Consider the following 25893-nt stretch of genomic DNA (forward strand, 5'->3'; position numbering starts at 1 on the left):
ACCAATGATGGGGCACTATTCCACCCCTCACTGACACCAATGATGGGACACCATTCCTCCCACTGACACCAATGATGGGGCATTATTCCTGCCACTGATACCAATGATGGGGCACTATTCCTCCCACTGATGCCAATGATGGGGCACCATTCCTGCCACTGATACCAATGAAGGGGCACCTATTCCCCCCACTGATACCAATGATGGGGCACTATTCCTCCCACTGATACCAATGATGGGGCACTATTCCTCCCACTGACATCAATGATGGGGCACTATTCCTCCCACTGGTGTGCATTGGAAGAGGGGTAGTCTTATACGGCGAGTATAGCCCAAACACTACATTTTAGCAGGAAAAGTAGGGGGGTCGTCTTATACGCCCAGTCGTCTTATACGCCGGCAAATACGGTATATACTGTATATGTGTGTGTGTGTGATTTTGTGCAGCCCTGCCGCCCTTAAAAGTAAGGGTCCCAACAATTAACCTTGGGGTACAACACTAACAACCCTAGACCATTCAGAGTATGAATCATTAACCACTACTCTCTGAATTTAGTCTTTTAGCCAGTTTTCTATCTATATACATACAGATTTTTCCAAGTCTGTAGACTTTACCTTACACATTAGCCGTGTGTGGGGAACTGTGTCAAATGCTTTTGCAAAATTCTTGTATACCATTTACAGGTTGAGGCCACTGGCATTTTTTTCCCTACTCATCTTTTCTGACAGTTTTTTACTAGTTTTGCATTTGGCTAGGGTCAGTGTCACTGCTGGCAGCATGAGGCAATACCTGGACCCTACAGAGATTGCACAGGCAGCCCAAAATGGTCGCTTGTAAAGGCTTTTAAAGCATTGCCTATGGATATTACAAAATGTATGCAGTTTGTCGCCATTGCATGGGGCATGTGCAGTTTTAAAACATGTCATGTTTGGTATGTATTTACTCTGCATACCGTCGTATTTTATATTTTACCAAATAATGTGTCAGTATATTGTGTTTTTGTGCATTAAAAGTAAAAAAAAAGTGTATTTTGTTTCAAAACATTTGCATTTGAAAAATCGCTGCACGAGTACTATGTAACATAACAGATTGCAGCACTCACCATTTTATTCACTAGGGTGTCTGCTTTAGAAAAATATATAATTTTTGGTGGTTGAAAGTAATTTCCTGGCAAAAAATACATATTTTTTTCATGTGAACAAAAAGTGTCAGAAAAGGCTTGGTCTTCAGGTGGTTAGAAGAGTGAATGATGTGTGGCATAAACTTCTTATGCTGGGCATAAAATGCCTACAACTTTACAAAACGACCCCTTTTTGGAAAGTGGACACCCCAAGTATTTGCTGGGATGCATGTTGAGTCAATAGAAGAATTTATTTTTTTACCACAAGTTTTTGGAAAATCCAAAAAAAAATTATTTTTTTTACACAAAATTGTCACTTACATGATTTATTGCTCACACATGCTATGGGTATATGTAGAATTATTCCCCAAAATACATTCTGCTACTTCTCCCGAGTATGGGGGTACCACATGTGAGAGGCTTTTTGGCAGTCTAGCCAAGTACAGGACCCCAAAATTCAATAAGCACCTTCAGGCTTTTAAAGGGCTTTATTTCCTCATTACTTACTTGCTGACTACTTATCACAGTTTCGGAGGCCCTGAAATGCCAGGATAGCACCAAACCCCCTCAAATGACCTTTTTGGAAAGTAGACACCCCAAGGAATTTGATAAGAAGCATGTATTTTGCAGATTTCGTTTGTTGCCACAAGTTTTTGGAAAATGAAGAAAAAAAACAAAAACATATTTTGTCTTTTCTTTTTTTTTATATTTCAAAACCTTGTGAGAAAAAATGAGATCTGCAAAATACCATGCATCTTTTTAAATTCCTTGGGGTGTCTGCTTTCCAAAAAGGGGTCATTTGGGGGGAAGGGGAGGTTTGTGCTATCCTGGCATTTCAGGGCCTCCAAAACTGTGATAGGTAGTGAGGAAGTGAAATGAGGAAGTTACGCACCTTCAGGCTTTCAAAGGCTTTTTGACTGGGTCTAGGATCCCCAAAAAACCTTAAAAAGGCTTTTTTCACCATTATCTGGTGAGTGTGGTATGTTGTTTGAGCACTATTACAGTGTCAGCACGGGTCAAAGGCTCTTTGGAAAAGGACTTTTATGAAATTATTTTTCACTTTATTGAATTGGAGTGGGACCTATTATTATTTTTTTATTATTTATTTAATTCTTATTTAATATTGTTTTATAATTTTAATATTTTTCATTGGAGTTTATATTATATATTTTAATATTTTTTATTAATTTTCATTTGATGGCAATATTACAATATGATAGAAACGAAAATAACAAAATTTATTATAATAGTTATATATACTATGTTTGGGATGACATATATAATAAAACTTCATTATCATAAAATCCTTTGTGGATACTGATTAATAATAAAAACTGCATAAAATGATCATGTGTAATAATGATCTTTTGGCATAATTAAATATTTTAAATATGTTTAAAAAAATAGCATTGAATACAAATTTATTAAATGTGTGATAAGACTAAATAATTTCATAAAAATATATTTTTTATGTGGACTTGCCCCAAGGTATGCAGACTATGGATTAGGGTCTATGCCCTTCTCTGCACTATGCTACACACAGATATTAAGCGTAACCCATATGAGGCACTATTATTTAAACCACTAGTAGGCCTACTTCATCCTGAGCAGCAGTTAGCATCGCATCTATTTATGGCTGCCAAATTGACGATCACGAAAGCTTGGAAAACCCCTCTTCTTAGCTTTGAAGCCGTTAAGAATTGGATGAATTTCATAATGGTTAATGAGAAGCTAATGGCTATGCTGTTAGACACCCACACTGCAGATCTGGCGTCCTTGGATTGATGTGGCTCAACTGTCTAGATTTGACCAAACCCTCCTGTCGATATAAGATTCTCATGGTGCGATGCCCTGGAGCCCTTTCTTTGTCTTTACTATTCTTGTTTTTTCTTTCTCCACTTTTCTCTGTTCTTTCCCTTTATTTTTTTTTTTTCTCTGTCAGTTTTTATGTTATATGCACTGATTGCCAAACCCCTAGAGAATTGTGCCTGTAATGTCTTATACACCACTTGAACTTTCTCGGAAGTCCTTGGTATAGAGTTCCGAAGTGCGTCCAGTGAGACTTTATGCTCAGCTTTTTCTATCATCTGTATGCGACTTTGGTGACTATCCTTCGTCTTTGCCCACCAGCTTATTGGTTACTATTTGCTGTTAACGCAGTTTATAGAGTCTCATCCCATCCCTTTTGATATTATGTTTTTATACTCCGGTTCACTCCGTGTCAATATTTAAGTGCATTTGTTATGTCCTTCATCAACAGAATTGTACACCTTAATTTTTTTTTTTGTCAATGAGCTTGTCTCTGACTGTTTCTTTGTTGTTGTGCTGTCTATAATAAAAATTAATTGTAATAGAAAAATATATATTTTTTATTAATCATATTCCTTATCCAATGGTGTTATTAAATCCAGGGAATGTATTAGCTACTTGTAAAAATGTTTGCTTTATGCCTGTCCCATCGATTGGATATATGAAGCAATACTGTGGTTTTACTAAAGGCAAACACACTGTTCACGTTGCAAGTGCACTTACAGTTATTTTCCCCAGAGCTTTGTAAATGTGGTAAATCTCTGCTGATTTCCATCATCAAATCACGCGCAAGCAAAAAAAATGCTTTTTTTTTTTATTTGCTTGGACCTCATTGGGAATTTTTTATAAAGTGAAGTGCTACCACATTTAAATTTACTGAGGAAGATGAGTCAACTAGGATAGTAGGCGCTCGGGTAACCAATCCTGCCGAGCCAAGGGAAACACCAACCGTATGAAGGCTGTTCGCTACTCATTACGACACTATGAGGTAATCGCTAAATAATTTTATAAAGGAACGCCATCAAGGTGCAGTGTTCCATAACCTTGTAATAAATTTGTGCAAAGGAGATAGGCAGAAAATGGCACTATTTATGGATAAACAAATAAGGAAAAGTAGTGCTTATAGTTATAGGAGTCTTAGATGTAAACAGTACTGTATAGCTGACCATAAAACAAAGGACTCACTCATGAAGGCTCTCAGAGGTGCGGTGGTACTGTGATGGAATGTCCCCTACACAGAATGTGTCTCCAAGGGGTTTCTGTCTATCTTTTTTGTACAAATGTATTACAAGATTTATGGAACACTACACCTTGGTGCTCCTTTACAGATTCATTTAAGGAAAATGAGTGCAAATGCACTTGCAAAATGCACAATTTACCTTTAGTAAATCCACCCCAATGTGTCAAAATGTCTTCAGAGAACAACCTCATTGAAACAAAATTGCAAAAAGCAGAAGATTTTTTAGTTACAATATTGTATGGATCTCTAACTCTTTGTTAAAGTTAGAACTTTACCCACAACATCATAATAATCTTTAGCAAGGAACATACGTTCCACATTAATAATTATGCTACCAAAGTTAGTGTGTGCTGTAAATTATAACAACGTATATCAATCTGCGCTGTCATACATCTCTAAACATGCAAATCAAATCTAATAAAATGTCATATGTAAGCCTATACTTACAGTATATATCCATATAATATTCGATGGTGTGCTAAACACTAATAGGTTTTCCACATAACCCTAAATCAACATAAATCACATAAATAGTGTAGTGCAACCAAATGGTATAGTATCAAAAATAATATATCATTTAAAGGCATATGTGAACACTCCAAGTACTGCTCTTACTTGTTCTCTTAAATCTCACTGTCATGCAAGAATGAGAAGACAGCCTATGGTGCTCACCGTATAAAAATGTATTACTGCTAAAATGTGGGATTAAACTTACAAAATAAGGCACTCCAGTGTGCGGGGTTACAGGCATAAAAAAAATACGTTGCCAGTGATCAGCAAGATGGCCACAAGATGACATCACATGTGTGGCTCCACCCACCTACACATGTTACTTCCAGGTCCTCCTCAGTAGGCATGGAGCTGACCCAAACCCACTGCTAAAATATAGTCCCCGCCTGTCCCATGGAAATCCATGGAAACAACTAAACGGAGATTGGAACAAAGATAACAGGAAGTGGAGCCTCAGCAATACAAGGGTTAAAAGTTAACTTCCTTACATGAGGACACTTAACACATAAATAAAAAATAATCAAAATGCCAAAATATTTGTTATCGCGTGGTCATTGTGTAACTAAATACATAGACAGGGATAGTAACATGATTGGTAAGGTTAAATAAAGACAGCAGTCCATCCAGTTCAACCTGTGTGGGTGTATGTGTGTTCATGTTAAAACTCATATCTCTGTATACTGTGTTCTCTAAGAAGCCCATCCATTGTTTTTTGAAACAATCAATACTTCTCGGTGACACCACCAACTGTGGAAGTGAGTTCCACATCCTTACTGCTCTGACAGTGAAAAAACCCCTATGCAGTTTAAAGTGGTTCTAAAGGCTCAAGGTCTTTTACCTTCATGCATTCTATGCATGAAGATAAAAAACTCTCTGTGCAGCATCCCCCCCCAGCCCCCCTAATACTCAAGCACCTGCTCGATCCAGCGATGTGCACTGGAGTCTCAGCTATCACGGATGGCTCCCTCTCCTCAATGGCTGAGACAGAAGTGGGAGCCACTGGCCCCCACTGCTGTCAATCACAGCCAGTAAGCCAATGAGATGAGAGAGGTGCGGAGTCGAGCCACGGCTCCGTGTATGAATGGATACACGGAGCAGCGGGTGCCCCCATAGCAAGCTGCTTGCTGTGGGGGCACCCGACAGGATGGAGGGGCCAGGAGTGCCAGCGGTGGACCCGAGAAGAAGAGGATCCGGGCCGCTGTGTGCAAAACCACTGCACACAGCAAGTAAGTATGACATGTTTGTTATTTTAAAAAAAATAAGCCTTTAGAATCACTTTAAGGTTAAACCTCTTCTCCTCCAGTTTCAATGAGTGGCCTCATGTCTTCTCATACTCCCTGAGACGGAATATTTTATTTTTTATGCCAGAATCACCATTGAGGTATTTGTGTATCGCTATCATATCTTCTCGCAAGTTTTTCTTCTCCAGGGAGAATAGGTTTAATGTTTGTAGTCATTCCTCATAACTGCGGTCCTCCAGTCCCCTTATTAACTTTGTTGCCCTTCTCTGGACTCTCTCCAGTTCTAGCATATCCTTCCTGAGTGAAATAATATCAAAAGCTCCTGAGCATGGGTGTGGAAGGCTAGGAACAGAAATATTCGGTGGAACTCAGATGTGTGCGAAACTCGAACTGGTGGGCCAAGCCTTCCAGCTCTCATATAAGACAAGGGGAGTCCAGATACAACTGCAGAAGTAATAAAACAAAAGCACACTGGCCATTATCCCAGATAACTGTTTATTAAAACATGGATAAAATATTATACACACAAACAAGTGGTGACAGATCGCATATAGATACAGTCACAAGATGCATTAATCCACAACGAGCCAAGGACCCTGACGTCAATGAAATGCCATTTAGGGGCCAAATCCATCTGATGTGTTTCGAGGGTAATCCTCTTCCTCAGAGCCACTCTGGGGCTGTAATTGTTGTGCATTTGTCCCTCAAAAGTGGGTTTTTGTGGGCATGGCTTCAGTTGTATGTCTATTTTTCCAGTCTGACCATGCGTTCATGGTTTGTGAGTATCTGCTGACCCTTGTTGTTACTAACAAATGTCATTTGTTCTACTCTTACAACTCCTAACTTTGATGTAGTTTGCTTTATCATGTAGACAGAAATGCAGCTTCCTGATTACCATAATTAGAAATGTATGTGTGTGGCAACGGGGGCTGGGGGGTAGCTGCTATGTTTTTTTATTTTGTTTTATAACCTGTTTTGTTTTTGAGTCTTGCACCTAACAAATTGATGGGGTAGGTTGGGTGGGGTGGTGATCTGTTGTACCTTAAAATGTGTTGCCTTATTTTGTTCCGTGCTGTAACTTGTGAAAGTTAATTTGTGAACCCTTTTAGATTGTAAACTTTTATGAGCAGGGCCCTTCTTTTTTTTTTTTTTTTTTTTTATTCAAATATTTATTGATTTTTCATATTTATAAATACATATATAGTAAAAGGGAGAGGAAAAAAAGAACATAACAATACATTTCATCAACGTTCTCATATCATATATAAAATTCTTAATCCTATCTCCTTCTATTGCCACCTATTTATATCCCATGCCTCTACCCCTACACCCTACCACATCCCTCCACCCTCCCACTCTGCATTTTTCTCTTTTCTCCTTCCCTATAAAATCAAGAAACTTCTCTTCTCATTTCTTATTGCTTCATATATATTCGTTTGATGTACAAAATCTTCCCATTTCTCCCATCTCCTATTATATATCTCCATCTTACCTTCTTGGATATAGTATAATTTCTCCATCTTACTAATCTGATTTACTCTCTCTACCCAGTCCTTTTCTCTCGGAACCTCTAAACTATGCCAGAATCTAGGTATCAACCCCTTTGCTGCATTCACATAGTACCATATACCCGAATCCTTGTATTTATTCACTGGTATATCTGTCTTATGTAACAAACACACTTCTGGATCTAATACTATCTTTATCCCTGAGATTTTCTCTATTAAGTTGACCATTTTCTCCCAAAAACTTTGAATCTTTGGGCACTCCCACCAAATATGAAACCACGTACCAATCCCTCCACACCCACGCCAGCACTCTTGTGTTCTCTCTATACCCATTTTATGTTCCACCTTTGGTGTGATGTGCCATCTTACCAGACTTTTATAATTTACCTCCACTTCTCTCATGCCGATATTTTCATGTGTGAGTCTATATATTTTCCTCTGTTTATCCTCATCTATCTCTATCCCCAAGTCCTTTTCCCATTTTTCTATATACATTGGTTTTACCTCCGTGACTAACTCAGTGAGAATTTTATATATTTTGCCGTGCCCCGTTTCCCCTCTCCCCGTGATTCCAACAACTTCTCAAACAGGTTCCAATCCTTTCTCCCTCTCATAGGTTTCGGAAGACTCTCAACAAAGTGTTTTAATTGGTGATATTTCCACTCATCAATCTTAATAAAAAGTTCCCTGACACCTTTCTTTAAATCTTTTAATGTTTTCAATTTCTGTCCATCCATAATATCCCTTAATTGAATGTCTTCCTTTTTAATCCATTTTCCCATAATCCCCTCTATACCTGGTGGAAAATACTCCATATTTCTTAGTGACATTAATTGTGAATTAAAATCCCACTTCATACGTTTATGTAAATTATCCCAAACCTTTAAAACATTCAGTGTATACAGACTCGTGGTATTTTTTAAACCTCTATATTGTGTTGGTGCCCATATGCTTCTACTCAGGTCAACTCCACTCAGTTCGTTCTCTATCTTAACCCACCTTTTCCCCCTTATATTGTGTGTCCAGTGTGGGGGGTTAGCTCAGGTGGGGGATCTCCTTCCCTGGGACAAAGGTAGACCGCACAGCAGGCTTTCGTCAAAATCTGACTGGATGTCAGTTTTATTAAAAAGGTTTGCAAGAAATATCAAAATAAACAAAACATCAAAATAAACCCTTGCCATCCAGGCACTATCTAAACAGCAGATGATTCTTCTCTCAGAGGTGAAGGGCTTCTCCCTGTCACCAAAACAAAGTAACAGCAAACCTTTTCTTGTAGGTATAGTCCATACACACAGCTCTCTCAGAATACCTCTCTGAGTCCCAGGCCATGAGCCACTCCTTGCTCCAGCCCTGCCCTTTTTATATCACCTGTTGGTGGACCTCAGTGGAGCCCAAACTCTGGTCCGGAACCACCTCTGCCATTGTGGCCCCGAAAACCCGGAGTGGACTCCACCTTACACCTCACAATATGATCTCATGCGAGGTGACACATATCGTCCATCCATCACTTTGCCGTTCATACTGTCACATATCCCCCCCTCTGCTCAAGCCCCTGCGGCTGAGCAACTGTCCCAACCAGGCAATGGACCCGGGAAAGGGCATCTACATTATTTTGCAGTTTCCCCACTCTGTGTTCCACTGTGAATTTGAACACTTGTAGCACGAGAAACCACCTTGTCACTCGACTGTTTTTCTCCTTATTATCACACATCCATTTGAGCGGGGCATGATCAGTAACCAACTTGAACGGTCTTCCTAACAGGTAATATTTCAGGGCCTCCAAGGCCCATTTGATGGCCAAACATTCCTTCTCCACAATGGCATAGTTTCTCTCATGTTTGTTGAGCTTTCTACTGAGGAAGACCACAGGGTGCTCCTCCCCTTCTCTGATTTGGGACAGGACAGCACCTAGTCCCACATCAGAGGCATCAGTCTGTACCACAAACTCTGTTGTGAAATCTGGGGTCACAAGCACAGGTTGAGCACAGAGAGCTTGTTTCAGCCTTTGAAATGCGGTCTCCGCCTCAGGATTCCACTTAATCATGACCGACCCCCTACCTTTTGTCAGATCTGTCAGTGGGGCTGCAATGGTGGCAAAATTGGGGATAAACCGCCTGTAGTATCCCGTGATTCCAAGAAATGCCCGGACTTGCTTTTTATTTACAGGTTGGGGCCACTTTTGAATTGCCTCAATTTTATTGATCTGAGGCCTAATGAGACCTCGACCAATGATGTAGCCAAGATATTTGGCCTCCTCTAAGCCTATGGCACACTTTCTGGGGTTGGCGGTAAGACCCGTTTCCCGCAGCGAATCTACGACCGCTTGCAAGCAGGACAAATGAGACTCCCAGTCTGGACTGTGGATGACGACATCGTCCAAATAGGCAGCTGCATATTGGCGATGTGGTCTCAGCGTCTTGTCCATCATCCTTTGGAATGATGCAGGAGCCCCATGCAAACCAAACGGCATCCGCTTATACTGAAAGGACCCCTCGGGGGTGGAGAATGCCGTCTTTTCTTTTGCAGCTTCCGTTAAAGGAATCTGCCAATAGCCTTTGGTCAGATCTAAGGTGGTTATGTACCGAGCCGTTCCCAACCTGTCAATGAGCTCATCCACCCGAGGCATCGGGTATGCATCAAACTTAGACACACTGTTCAGTTTCCTGAAATCATTACAGAAACGAATTGTTCCATCTGGTTTTGGGACCAACACTATGGGACTCGACCACTCACTGTGAGATTCCTCAATCTCTCCCAACTCTAACATGTCCTTTATCTCCTTTGCCACCGCTTCCCGCCTGGCCTCGGGTATTCTATAGGGCTTGACATTTACGCGGACCCCGGGCGGGGTAACTATGTCATGCTGTATGACCGTCGTCAGTCCAGGTAGGTGAGAGAAGAAATCTCCATTTTTCCTCACAAACTCCTTAACATCATTTTGTTGGGCTACTGACAAGGTTTCCGTTATAGGTACCTGAGGGGCCACGGGAACCACGTCCTTTTGGAGGCTTGGTACTGCCAACAAACTTTCCCTGTCTTTCCAAGGTTTTAAGAGATTAACATGATAGATTTGTTCGGGTTTCCTTTTTCCTGGCTGGTAAACTTTATAATTTACTTCCCCACTTTCTCCCTAATTTCAAAGGGACCTTGCCACTTTGCGAGGAATTTACTTTCCACGGTGGGGACTAGCACCAGCACTCTATCCCCAGGGTTGAAGGTACGGATCCTGGCACCCCGGTTATAAACCCTTCTCTGGACCTCCTGGGCTTGCTCCATGTGTTCCCGAACAAGTGGCATGACAGCTGCGATTCTATCCTGCATCTGTGAGATATGCTCGATGACACTTCTATAGGGCGTGGACTCTCCCTCCCAGGTTTCTTTTGCAACATCTAGCAAACCCCTGGGATGTCTACCATACAGTAATTCAAAAGGTGAATATCCTGTAGATGCCTGAGGTACTTCCCGTATAGCAAACATGAGATATGGTAGCAAAAAATCCCAATTTCTCCCATCTTTGTCCACCACCTTTTTTAACATATTCTTAAGGGTCTTGTTAAACCTTTCCACAAGTCCATCGGTTTGGGGGTGGTAGACCGAGGTACGGAGATGGGAGATTTTGAACAATTTGCATAACTCTTTCATAACTCTAGACATAAATGGCGTGCCCTGATCCGTTAATATCTCCTTTGGAATACCCACACGACTAAACACCCGGACAAGCTCTTTGTCGATATTTTTAGCGGAGGTATTACGCAAGGGGATGGCTTCAGGATACCGGGTGGCATAGTCAAGTATAACCAGTATGTGCTGATGGCCTCGGGCAGACTTTACTACTGGACCCACTAGGTCCATGCCCACTCTTTCAAACGGTACTTCAATTATGGGTAGAGGTACTAGTGGACTGCGAAAATGGGGTGAGGGCGCAGAATATTGACATTCCGGGCATGACTCACAATGCTCTTTGACGTCTCCATGTAAGCCTGGCCAGAAGAATCTCTGGGTTATTCTCTCCTTGGTTTTCTCTACACCCAGGTGTCCACCCATTATATGCCCATGGGCTAAATCCAGTACCATCCGGCAAAAGGGTTTGGGGACCACTAACTGTTCTACCACCTCCTCCCCTTGCTTTACCACTTGATACAGCAAGTTATTGTTAAGAGCCATGTAGGGAAAAGACACCGCTACATCATTTTCCACTGGTTCCCCATCAATCATTTTAATGTTTTCACGGGCTCTATTAAGTGTGGAATCTTTCAGTTGTTCCGTACAAAAATCCTCTTTTCTGACCTCTAGGTCAGGCACCACATTCTGTCCACTCTCACTAGAGCCAGCGATCATCTCTTGTTCTATATCCTCAATGTCTGGGGTTGGATCCAACTCCTCCTGCTCCCCAGCCATTACAGAGAAAGGGAAAAGATCTACGCCTTCCTCGGACACACCCACAGTTTCCACTTCCACTCGGCAGTCAAAGGGGTCAGGAGTGAGTTCAGGAGTTTCCGGCATTTCCCTAGCAGGGGGAGCTCGGTCTTCCTGACTCCCCTCCTTATCCCATAATTTCCAGAAATGGGGAAAATCTCTCCCCACTATGGCTTCATGAAGCAGAGAGGGCACCACCCCCACAGAATGGGTCACAGGGCCCCAGGGAGTATCAATCTCCACCAGAGCAGTCTGGTAATTACGTGTATCACCATGAATACAAATAACTCCAATCGTGCTAGGGTGCAAGCTTGCAGGGTTTACCAAATCACTTTTTACTAAGGTCACAACACTACCCGAGTCTAGCAGAGCAGCCACTGGCTTTGCATCAATGGCAATCACACACATTTGCTTTTCCATGCGTTTCTGACATGCTGCAGTACATACCACCTGTGCAAAAAGAGACATGCGTTTTCCTAAATAAGCATTTTCACATTGCATAGGTTCATCATTCAAAGGACAGTTTGCAGCAATATGTCCTAACGCATGACAACGATAACATATTATATGTTCAGTGCTTAGACCTCTAAATGGCTTTGGGGACCTTCCTGACCTATTTGGCCAGTCTCTAGGTCCTAAGCCTACAGTCTCATTATCTGACACAATAGTCTTATCATTTTTTTCTGAGCCTTTGGCCCATGGAACAGTCTTACCGGATCCTCCGGATAGTTTTCCACCCCTAGAGACCTTGGGGTACGGCCCAGGTGAATGAAAAAAGTCCTCAGCGGCTGCATATCTCTCCACCAGGTCCACCAGCTCGTTTGCAGATTTGGGGTCTCCACGGCCGACCCACTTCCTCAAAGTGGCAGGGAGTGCACGCAAATATTGGTCCATGACCACACGCTCCACAATCTGAGGGCCTGACAATACCTCTGGCTGGAGCCACTTTTTGGAGAGATGTATCAAATCGAACATCTGAGATCTGGGTGGTTTGTCAGTCCTGTAATGCCACTGATGCACCCGCTGAGCCCGGACTGCAATGGTGACGCCCAGGCGTGCAAGGACCTCAGTCTTTAGTTTCTCATAGTCCTGGGCATCCCCTGGTTCCAGGTCAAAATAGGCTTTTTGGGATTCCCCTGTCAAAAATGGTGCAAACAGTCCTGCCCATTGCTCCTTTTTCCATCCTTCCCGAACAGCAACTCTTTCAAAAGTGGTGAGGTAGGCCTCCACATCATCCGCAGGTGTCATTTTCTGCAACACATAGCTGGCCCGCGCCATTTTCTGCTCCCCTGACAGCGGGTCTGCAGATTCCTTCTTTAATTCTAATAGATGTTGGGCCACCTGCTTAAGGAGCTCTCGGTCTGCTTGTTGGGCTTCATGTTGTGCCTGTTGGGCTTCATGTTGTGCCTGTTGGGCTTCATGTTGTGCCTGTTGGGCTTCCGCAAACTGGCGATTTGTCTCCCGTTGTGCTACATTGGCCTGCAGCAAGGCTCTTATTTCCTCCATCTTCCCACTTGCTCAGGAAGATGCCCGCCAAATCCACCATATGTGGGGGGTTAGCTCAGGTGGGGGATCTCCTTCCCTGGGACAAAGGTAGACCGCACAGCAGGCTTTCGTCAAAATCTGACTGGATGTCAGTTTTATTAAAAAGGTTTGCAAGAAATATCAAAATAAACAAAACATCAAAATAAACCCTTGCCATCCAGGCACTAACTAAACAGCAGATGATTCCTCTCTCAGAGGTGAAGGGCTTCTCCCTGTCACCAAAACAAAGTAACAGCAAACCTTTTCTTGTAGGTATAGTCCATACACACAGCTCTCTCAGAATACCTCTCTGAGTCCCAGGCCACGAGCCACTCCTTGCTCCAGCCCTGCCCTTTTTATATCACCTGTTGGTGGACCTCAGTGGAGCCCAAACTCTGGTCCGGAACCACCTCTGCCATTGTGGCCCCGAAAACCCGGAGTGGACTCCACCTTACACCTCACAATATGATCTCATGCGAGGTGACACATATCGTCCATCCATCACTTTGCCGTTCATACTGTCACACCAGTCATAAATTCTTGTTAAAACTACAGCATTATAGTATCTCCTAAAATCTGGCACTCCCAATCCCCCTCTCTCTTTACCTCTACTCATCAGATCATAGGATATTCTAGGTTTTATATTTTTCCATATAAATTTTGTTATCTTTTTAATTTCTTTAAAAAAGGCCTCTGGGAGTCTTATTGGGATCATCTGAAATTTATACAAGACTTTGGGTACAATTATCATTTTTATCAGATTTATTCGTCCTAACCAAGAAGGGATTCCTCTTCCCAGTATCTTCAGTTCCTCTTTGATCTCATTTAGAAGAGCAATATAATTTAATTTATACAATTTTGTATATGAAGCAGTAAGTTTAACCCCTAAATATTTTATCTCTGTATCTCTCCATATAAAAGGGAATTCTTTTTGTATCTTTTCTTTCTCACCATTTGGAAGATTTACCTTTAAGATCTCAGTTTTTGTTGGGTTGATTTTTAAGTTTGATATTTCCCCATACTCTTTTAAACTTCTTATTAAATTCGGGAGTGTTATCCTAGGATTTCCCACATAAAACAACAGGTCGTCTGCAAAAGCTGCCACTTTATGTTCAGTTTCCCCTATTTGTATTCCCTTTATATCTACGTTCTTCCTAATTGTTTCCAACAAGGGTTCCAATGATAACACATACAACAATGGGGACAGTGGGCATCCCTGCCTTGTCCCGTTTGACATCCCTATGGGCTCAGACTTTTCACCATTACCCAAAATAACCGCGGATGGCATTTTATACAACTTTCCTATCCACTCCCTCATTCTACCACCTACTCCCATGATCTCTAGGGTATCCATCATAAAGCTCCAGTTTACTCTATCAAAAGCTTTTTCGGCATCGATCGAGAGCACCACTGCCGGGCTTTTCCCTTTCTTAGCTTTCTGGATCAGCAACAAAGTTCTGATTCCGTTGTCTCTACCCTCTCTCCCCGATACAAAACCAACCTGATCCCCCTGGATCCATTCTGGCATCAAGTCTTTCATCCTATTTGCTAAGACCTTTGCATATAACTTTGTATCTATATTTAGGAGTGCAATTGGCCTATAACTAGAGCATTGAGTAGCGTCCTTCCCTTCCTTATGTATAAGTGTTATATGGGCTTGTAGGGATTCCTGTCTAATCTCCATTTCTCCACCCAGGGCATTCATATACTCCTTCAATTTACGTATTAACAGTTCACTATATTTTTTATAATACCTCACGGTATATCCATCTGGGCCAGGGCTTTTCCCCACCTTAGTATCTTTCAACGCTATCTTTATTTCCTCCTGCGTAATTTCCAACTACAGGGATCTCAATAGATCTTCATCTATTTTTGGTAGTCCTGCATTTTTTAAATATGCCCTTCTTTTTTCTCTGTTTTCATTTTCACTATTATTTGCTAAATTCTGGGAATTAATATTATACAGCTTGCTATAATATTCCTTGAATACCTTCCGGATCTCTTTAGTAGAGTGAGCCATTTCTCCATTGGGATTTCTTATTTTTCTATATAGTTTCTATTTTTCTTTTTTCTCAGGGCTCTCATTAAGTGTTTTCCTTGTCGATCTCCCCATCTATACCTCTCCACTGCTACTTTATTGAGTAGTCTCCTCCTTTCTTCTTCCATTAATATCTCCAACTCCTTCTTCTTTCCTATTACCTTCTGCCTTGTCTCACTTGTTGTTCTATTTTTATGGATCTGTTCCAGGTCGTATATTTCTTTTAAGAGCCCCGTCAGTTTCTTACTCCTTTCCCTTTTCTTTTTTGCTTCTAGCGCGATCAATATACCCCTAATATATACCTTATGGGATTCCCAGACAGTGGCCACTGATACATCCCCTGTTTCATTCTCTTGAAAGTATCTTTCCATCTCTTTTCTGATCTGCTGATCGATCTCTTGATCTAATAAAAGGGCCTCATTTAACCTCCATCCTACCCCCCTTGTCAACTGCCTCCCCCATCTTACCTTCGTTATAACTGGGGCATGGTCTGAGATAGTCAATGTCTCTATTTCTTCTTTAACCACCCTCTCAATAAGTTGATGGTCTACCATTATATAATCCAATCTCGAATAAGTCTCATGTGCATTAGAGAAGAAAGTATAGTCTCTTTCCTTTCCATGCGTTATTCTCCATATATCCACTAGTTGGCCCTCATGTATCTTCATAGACCTACCTCCCTCTCGTTGCACACGAGAAGTTGTATCCATCTGTGGATCTAAACATAAATTCAAATCTCCCGCCACTATCAGTCTTCCCTTTTTAAAATCCATCAGCTTTCTTAATATCCCTTTCAGGTATACTTCTGGTCTCTTATTTGGGCAGTATATATTCGCTATTGTACACTCTATTTCCTGCAATCTACCTTTCAAAAACAGAAATCTCCCCTCAGGATCCATCTCTCTATCCTCTACCTCCCACCTTACATTTTTAGCAAACCCGATTGCCACCCCCTTAGCTCTCTTAATTGGGGAGTCTGCATAAAACCATGTTGGATAGTTTCTGGTGATTAATTTAATATTTGACTTAATCTCAAAATGCGTCTCCTGTAAAAAAACTACCGAAGCTTCTCTATGTTGCAACTCCTTAAATAGCTTAAATCTCTTCCCAGGACTATTCAACCCCTTTACATTGTAAGTTATAAACTTTATATCTTCCATATGTCTTGTATACATCTCCTCACTATGCAGAGTATTTTTAAAAACTTCCCCCTATACCATCCTTCTCCCCCTCCCTCACCATAACCCTCCCCTATCGGAGACTCCTGGGGAGGATAAACAAGGGAAGGCTAAGGGAGAGTGCTTACTGCACGCTCTCCCGTGCCGTCATAGTCAGGCTCCACCCCCCAGCAGGGCCCTTCTAATCCTATTATAAAGAGCTGTGCAAAATGTAGCACCAGAAATACCGTTGATTCTTTTCACACAATTAAATCAATGTACCTAATCGTGTTGCTGCTGTCAAAATACATGTAGAATTTTGAACTGTTTCTGTATTTGTTAGATCAATAAACCTTTTTATTTCTCAAGTGGAATATATAACCCCCCCCAAAAAAAAAAATAAACAAAAAACAAACCTTTAACAGCTCCAAAGCTGAATTTCAGGGACCATTACATTCAGCTGGTGGATAGGTATAGTCTTTAACATGTCAACCTGGGCCTTTGTGTCTTGTTTTGTTTTTATTTCACCAGTTGAAATCAGAGGAACACAAATCAATTTGTAAATTCAAATAGTTTTCATAAAAAATGTATTGTACACAAAAGAAAATCTATTTGCATGTGTGGGAGCCATTATTGTACATAAAAATTAGTTATCACAAACAACTGGTCTCAGGACCAGCTCCTGGACCGAAATTGCATCATCACATTTGTAGAAGGCAGTTTGCATGCACCCAGAGACATAAGAACAAAAGGCCATTTCCTTGGCCAAGAGTAAACACACATCAGCTGGAGGTAGGTGACACCTACCAAACTAAAAAAAAACGCAGGAACACCAAACAGAGGTTTCAATTGCGTGTATTTATTTGTGCCAATGACCACTTCTGCCTCACTTCTTGCAATCATGGCTGAAGAGGAGGAGGCACTGCTACTGGGCTGGCTATGCTGGCCAGAGCCTCTGCTAAAGCAGAGAGGAGGCACACAATCAAGCACCTTCACCAGCCATGGCTTATTGCACGACGTGCATATTTGGAAAACATACAGGACTCTGATGTCCATAGCTCATCCCTACCCTCAAGGAGCTCACATTCATATATATACTAGTGCCAACTAACCTACCAGTATGTCTTTGGAGTGTAGGAGGAAACCCACACAGGCACAGAGAGAACATGCAAACTCCAAGCACATGGTGCCACGGGTGGAATTTGAACCGATGATCCTAGTGTTGCTAGGCAGAAGTACTAAGCCACTATGCTACCCATAGCATTAACTAGAATATTTTGCATTATGTGGCTTCCCCCCAAAAACACTAACACACCCTTAGGGCTCATGTACACTGCAGCTGATAAACTCACATTTAGGAGCTGTTCAGTATTTTTTTCAGCAGCCCCTGAACTCACCCTAATGTTTTCCTATGTGTCCATGTACACATCTTCGTTTACAGTCATTTACAGGCATTTGAGTTTACAGTCATTTTTTTTAATGCAGAAAACTTGCGTTCAGCAGTTGATTTTATCAGTATTTCAAATGCAAAACGCTTGTAAATGCAGCTAAATCGCGTTTATAAGCATTTGTGTTTGAATTTTTTTTTTAACTCTTCCACTTCCCGATGCTGTCCAGAGCCTTTTTTCAATATGAAAAATGCATGCAAAGTGTTTTCAAGGTACTCTGATGGACAAAACACTGAACACAGGATATTCCTACCAAGCTTGTCACACATTGTAATGCCCAATTCACACCTCAGCCTCTACCACCCTTGGAAACAAAAGATATGTTAATGACCATTCACACCTCAAATTCCTCATGAAGACCCCTGTCAGGTGCCCTTAATGACTCACTCCACCAGCCACCTTTCCCACCCTTTGAAACAAAAGAACTGTTAATGAGCAACTCACACCTAAACTAATCTCAACACATACTGCTATCTCTGTGCTTCTACTCTCTGTATTTCTCTGAAACAGTCTGAAATAGTTAATAATTTACCACTTTTCAGTGCATTCTGGGCATTTGGGAGGTTCTCCTGTGCTTATCTTTAAAAACCGCTTCTAAACGCAAACGCCCATAAATGCGCATAAACGCATTATGCAAACACGGCTAAACAGACGTTTTTTAACCTACGTTTTCCAGCAGTCAGTTTCCATCATTCAGAAGTGTCCCGTGCACATGGGGCTTAATTTAACGTACAGTCTTGCAGGCCAAGAAAGAGGGGTGGAAGAGAGCCCCACATACACAAAATTAGTTCAGGTAGTTATATAACGTTGTCAATTACGCAGTGCTTTACATATATATTGTACATTCACATCAGGCCCTGCCCTCAAGGAGCTTACAATCTAAAGTCCCTAGAAATGGGATCTTGGCTTAATACTGCACTCCTAGGGACCAAGTTTAGCATTGCCCATTATGTAAACGCGACTATGCAGATTTGACATTTACTAAAAGTAATTTGCCATGTGAAGTCACTTTTCCATTCACCACGGCAAGGTCTTAATTGTTTCAAGTAGGTGTAATTTGGTGTTCACATCTATGCTGCACCTTATTCTTGGTAAACCAACCCCTATAGCTCTAGTGTAAATAATACAGACTGATCTGGAATATTTTTACCAAATAAATTATCATTTATTTGCAAAATGTTATAACATAAACTAAGAAATTTTTTTTTTTTTTAGTATTTTTTAGTATTTTTTCATTAAGGACTGAAGGCAGCCACACCACTAACTTAGCATCATTGATTGGGTTACCTGCTGAGCTAAAACAAACTTTTAGCCCTCCAACTGGATTCAAAATCATGCATCACCCCAAATACATCTCTACTAATTATATAAATGTATACTTTTTATATATAAACTGTATATCCAGTATGGGTCTTACCATCCTTGATATAAAACCAGGATCCTTCGTAAGACAAAAAAAATTTAGGTCTTCAAGCAGTATGTCCTGCACTGGACTTACAGCAGCTGATTCCTACATCATAAATTCAACATAGATGGCTCTTTTTTGTCTCTAGCCTCCTCTAACACAGGCAATAAGGTGACTGCGTTCAACATAATACACCTTTTCATTGTTAGATTTGTATATAATAACAATGTAAATTCATGTTTTGCTTACCCCTAAAGGAGCCGCTTGACATGTTGGGTCATCTGTTCTTGTGCCTGTGACCCTGCTAGCAGCTGTGTCTCTGACACACCTGGTTGGGCTAAAAATATGGATGTAGAGGCTTGAGCATATAAAATACCCCCAAACACAGTAACACATGTACACCACAAAAGGACTTGTTTAAGTCCTGGTTCACTATGGGCTGCTGTGCCCACGTTTCATGCAAGGAAAAGCTGCATGCACCTTTTACAAAATGCATCAGCACAGAAACCACATGGTGTTTTTGACCATGCAGTTTTTGTGCGGTTCACTGCTGGTGGTGCTGTGGCTCACCTGCTCTATGGGCTGCAGTACTGGTTCTTACCAGCGAGTGCCTTTTTAGCAGCCAGGATCTCACCTCCTGCAATCAAGCTGTCACCTGAGGCTGATTGCAGGAGGTGTATTTAAGCAGCAATCATGCCTGTAACCAGTGCCTTGGTGTTTGTTCCCATGAGCCTCTGTTATCCTGTTTCCCTGAACCTGTTACCTGTGATCCGCTCTGTGTCCTGTCTTCCTCCCTGTGTTCCATGCTTGATCTCCTGTGTATTACCCCGGCTAGCCCTGACTACGCTATTATTGCTGTATGTGGTGGTTTATGTAAGAATTTATTCTACTTTTTATTTTATTTATTTCCCTTAAATAAAATATCACAGTGCCTCCAGCCGTTAAAATACGGCAAATATTTAATGAACCAATAATTTGGACACCTTAATAATTTGATCACCACTTATTAATATACCTTGAGTCCTTTTAGCCAGTATGATTTCGTACCATATACACAAAAATTGCCTTATAATAAATAAATAGATACATTTATTTATGTACAAAAATTATATATATATTAACACAAAACGCAAAAGACTGGTAATAAATGGATACTGGTACACACGATCAAAAATATAATATACCAATTCTATACACCAAACAATTTGTCTAAATAATAATTTAGTGATGGTCATTTATAGTACTTCAGAGGTCATTTCTCCCAAAACGTGGCCATAGAAATGTGAGAAAAGATTCCCTGATAAATCGTACTAAAACCAATAAAAATTAATTAATTTTGCAATATGTATAATTTCAATATGATACCAAACAATTCTTAGCAGTAATAATATGGATCTCTCTCTATATATATATATATATATATATATATATATATAACACCCAATGCAATTACTATCACCCCAATGCAATTATTATCACTCTATGCAAGAGAGGAAATATAAAATACAATATTAATTCTTAACAGTCTCACCACACCCAGAATCTGGGTTATGACGCCTCCCCAGTGGATTCAGCTGGCAATTGAAACGCCTTCAGAAGAATGGCCGCAGGGAGCAAGTGATAGGTGGTAGGGTTGAAAAAAATTGTAGGATTGTAGAAATTCAGAGATTTAGGAGTCTAGTAGAAGTTTGAAAAGTTTGAAAGGATTAAGTAGTAGTTTTTCAGATGGGATAGATTTCAGCCTCGTCAGATTTCTTCAGCTTTTCAGATCTCCTTCCGATTGTTGATTGGTTTTTCTGTAGCTTTTCTTATTTTTCTTAGCATGAGTTTTTTTCAGCTTGTTTTTTTTTTTAGATGAGGTGCATGGCTTTTTTATACCATCCAAACCATTATTTTAAAAGACCCTCCCAACAGGCTTTTTGATTGGCCGGTCGAGAGGTGTATGTACCTAAGATATCTCTCACCTGTCCACTGGGGGGCAGTCAGGGATCACAAAACAATTTGAGTATTAATGATGACTCATGCCTCAGTTGGAAACCAAGGTAATTTTAGATATTAAATATATGTCTTATCCAAATATATTTGATTTTACCTCTAATGTTCTGGATAGGAACCATAGAAAGATATATGTGTATTCAGTTATTCATTTCCCTTGTGTGAAACATTTGCTTTCTGATGGAAACATACAACTGATACCAATTCACAAAATATCTTACTTTTCACCATTTCATACTTAATTTAGTGGTATGCAATCCCCAACTCTGCTGAATATATTTTTGTTTGAAAAAGAGTGTGAATAATATGTCTCTTCTTTAATGTCTTTGTGGGTAGAAATATATGTTATAAGTTTCACCTTTTGGTTTTAGGAATGACGTTTCCCTGAACAGGAAACCTCTGTTTACCTGTCCATTGTTAAGATAATAGGGTAAACAACCAGTTATATTTGTAACTTTCATTTGAGAAGTTTGTTGGTTCATCACTCTCCTCAAGGTTTTATTTAATCTTCTCAGACTTACAAGTATCGTCTCACCATTGTTATTTTGGTCAGGTGTGATGACTCACTGTTTGGAAGTCCAACGTTGTATTTGACTTTATAATTAACTTTTTGTAGGTGAAATCTCCTCATTTCCAACAGACAATGGCAATTGTTGAGAAAACATACTTTTGCCAGTCTTATAGTCACCGACATCAGCTCCCTCCATTATATCTCTTGGGCCTTGTTTGACGACCTGTAAAAATCCAAATAACCTATTGTCTCTGGAATAAGTCTCTTCACTCATTGTGTGTGTAATTTCACTAGAAGGTCATTTGAATTCTAACCAAGAAAGGTTAATTCTTAACAGACGGCTGGGCTTGTTACTGTTGGAATGAAATCATGTTTTTAATAAATAGTCCCCCAAAAGTCACTACATGTACATGTATATATTGGGTGAAGGGTTTTGGTTATTTGGGTTTTGTTTGCACTGTGCGTTTTTTTTTGTATACTGGTGTAGCTCACAATAAATTATATTATCCACATCACTCCTGAAACCTGAAATTCCCTGTGTCAGTCCACACATCTCTGGTCATATCCGGATTACTGACAGCATGAGAGCTTTCTTCCTCCTCCAAACAGAGAAAATCACTCCAGTCCCTCCCCTTTATTGGATCTGGCTTGGGAGTTATAGTTTTCCACCCAGCCTGTGGTATAGCTTAGTCTTTCCTGCAGAATACAATGCACCATTATTTTTCAATCAAATTTTCTTGTGTACTCCATGTTCCATGAGCGCCCTCTAGTGGATGGAAGCAGAAACAACACTGGCTGTATCTTTGTAGAAGTCTTTGTGGATACACACAAAGAGCTGCCACATCACATTCTTCACCTTCTCACCCCACTCTCAACTTCTCCAAATATTCTAACCTTCTCTGCCAGCACACCTACTCTTCTTGCTCTCTCTTAACCTTCTCACAACCTTTCCTTATAAAAAATGATTTTGTATTACCCTTCACCCCCTCCCACCCAAAGCTACCACATTTTGAAGGTTTTCAAACTGTCCCAGATTGCATTGAGAAGTCTGACTCAAGCTCTGTTTCCTGACACCCAGGACTAGAGAGCTCCCCTATCTATTGAGACAAAGGTACCAGTTCTTGACTTTCCAACTTTCTTTTCAGGGATCCTTTCTCCAGATCCAGATCCATTTCCTCTACCTTCTCCTCCTTCTTATCCCCTCTGCTGCCAAAGGATCCGACACAGAAACCTCAACAGCAAAAGGCTCTACCTCTGCAACAGCATCATTGGGGTCATGGCTTCTCACTTCCACAGGGACTTTAGCCAAATCATTATGGGACAACGAAGGGCACTTCCGCACAGGAGACACTTCCTAACACTCAGCGGTTCTATGACCAGGTTGGAAGTAGTTTCTGCACAGCTCCTTCACAGCTTCACAGTTAACCCTGATATGGCCAAAGGCAAAGCAGTTGCAACAAAACTGGGGCTCCCCTGGGTACCAGAGTACAAATAGGTTACTACCGATAGAGAAGGCCTGCGGGGGGGGGGGGGTGGAGCATACTACCAATATCACTGTTAGGACAATTCAATTTATGTCAGCAGCCTCCGTCCAATCATCCCAGATACAAAGTACTTGGGAATAATGAAAGTCAGACACTGAGGTGTTAAATGCAAAACACGGAGATCTATTTTATTGCTAGAGCTTAAATATAGAGATACCAGTGAATATATAATCTATAATACATTTTGAAATTACAGTACATCACTATGATGTGTCATAAAGTATAGCAAACAAGTTAGTAACTTCTACAGTTTCTTTCAAGGCCGAGGACACTTTTCATAGATAAGAGCATTCCAGTACCGGAGGACATCCTGTTAACAGTTGGTTAGTAAACACAAAACAAAAATTTAGCTAACTTTTAACCCTTTCACAACCTCCCTTTTGTCACAGAGTGACAACTAATGTATTTGACCTTCATGTCATTTACCTGTACTGATTCACTGACCATACCATTGTCACCAAATTGGGAATACGTTGGATGCAACAGCATAATCCAATTAGGCCAAAAGATGCTATTATCAAACCACCAATAATTTGCCTCAAACTTCCCATTCCAGGTATCCATCCAAATAAACAGTCCCACCAACTACTAGTAACACCTTACTTAATTTCTGCAACCAACTCATGTAAAGCTCTTATGTGTGATTGTATAGTGGTGGCATAATCACTAAAATTAAAACACCACATGCCTTCAAAATGTTCACAACCATAATTAGTTTTAAACAGTAAATAATCTATAGTCACTTGATTCTGAAGCACTGCTTTACGGGTTCCTTGGAGGTTGAGTAACAATTCCTGCAAAGACATTGAAGTATGATTAAAACTTTTTGCCATGCTACATGCTAAAGCATTAACAGTTCTTGTATTATATAATGCCAATGCTGGTACTCCCACAATAGATATGGCCAAACTAGTGTATTCAGCTTTAGAAAGCAATGTAATATTTGATATACAATCTTCTGACAAATTCTCGGCAATGTCCCTTTTTAAGTCCTCCTCCTTAGCTTTAGGATGCTTAGGCAATATTATACTCAAATGGCTCAGAGTACAAGGCCCTCTAGTAATATTGCCTGGAATATACGAATACGTGGTATTTCCACAAAAAACAACCATCCTAAAGGTAGTTTGACATGCTTAATATGGCTGGCCTGTGGTAAAACATGATCACAAGTCATTGTGTTATGTACTGAAGTACATGTTCAGTTAGATTTACATAAAACCCTATCATTAGGGAATAGGGTTGTTGGATCTATAAACTTTCTTACATTCTAACACAGGGGAATCTCTTCACAATCACGTCATATTATAACACATATTTCCTTGGGTAATATTCAGTGTTTTTAAACTAGTCTTATTTTCCCAGCATATAAGTGAATTTGGACAATCCTGACAATACGCATACAATATTTCATTGTATGCGTATTGTCAGTATTGTCTAAATTCATTTATATCTATTGATGGTACATCATCCACTCTCACATGACCATGAAAGTATTCAGCAAAACTGGTGCTGGAGTGGGAATGGCTATCAAACATAGTTAAAAGGTCAGTAGTATTGAGCATATCTGACAAACAAAAATTGGAAACATTCATCACTGTCCTAGCCATGTAAACCCATACATTCTCAGATTGCTTTAACAGTTGACAGGGATGTCTAGATCTGGACAGGAGGTTAGTCTCTTGGGGTTGCAGGCAAATGTACATCAAGTCCTGAGGATGATAATAACATGTACTAATCACCGAAATCAGTAGAAACCCAGCTATGTGAGACAACTATTAACAGGAAGATTTTCAAAGAGGTTTGTGGATGTAAAAACATAGACATCTTGATCAGTTTCTTTTTGTATGTCTTCCAGAAAAACTTTATCACCTGTTTCATTTTCTAACACGTCTGGTTCATGGATTTCAACACCTGCTTCATCCTCTTTGTCTGTACCCAGCTCCTTAGGTCAAGGAGAGTCTGGGACTTTCTTTACCCTTGATGCATGGATCCAGGACTGGGAATCCACTGTCGGAATGGCTGTCCGTGTCACGGCTGTTTTCACTGTGGGCTTTCCATAAGGTGGATCCAAGACCTTATGTTTGTGCAGGGCTTTAACAACCACAGTGTCTCCTGGCTTAAATGGATGTGTTGGATCCTGTGAAGGAAGTGGAAAAGAAAGAGTTACATCACCATAGATGCCATTCAAAACCCTTATAAGATTTGTCTCATATGTTTCTTGGATCATCTCTAAATCCCCAGGCATAATCACCAGTGGACCTTTGGTCCATGGGGTAGGAAATGGTCTACCCATCAAAATTTCAAAAGATGTCAATTTAGTGGTTTTGTTCCGTGTCATCCGAATTTCAGCCAATACCACGGGCAGGTAAGTTTCCCATTTGACAATTATACCTCCAGTAGCTTTCCTCAACTTATCCTTAATTGTC

At 40.6% G+C, this 25893-nt stretch overlaps 2 protein-coding genes across 19 annotated transcripts in view; one reads left to right on the forward strand and one right to left on the reverse strand.

The window, feature by feature from the left end:
• LOC149443234 (neurexin-2-like) overlaps window positions 1–25893 on the forward strand; it is a 2355461-nt gene that overhangs the window by 288565 nt on the left and 2041003 nt on the right. The gene's annotated exons all lie outside the window — the stretch shown is intronic.
• LOC149443237 (uncharacterized) overlaps window positions 23570–25893 on the reverse strand; it is a 182783-nt gene continuing 180459 nt past the window's right edge. Inside the window, exons 2-3 of the mRNA XM_089655739.1 lie at window positions 25337–25604; window positions 23570–24261 (exon numbers count right to left, since the gene is read on the reverse strand). The gene's annotated coding sequence lies outside the window, so the exon portion shown is untranslated. The remainder of the gene's footprint in view (window positions 24262–25336; window positions 25605–25893) is intronic.

Source organism: Staurois parvus, unplaced genomic scaffold, assembly GCF_062004578.1.
Source record: "Staurois parvus isolate SC_StPar_1 unplaced genomic scaffold, SC_StPar_1.0 ptg000866l, whole genome shotgun sequence".
Taxonomy (NCBI): Eukaryota; Metazoa; Chordata; class Amphibia; order Anura; family Ranidae; genus Staurois; species Staurois parvus.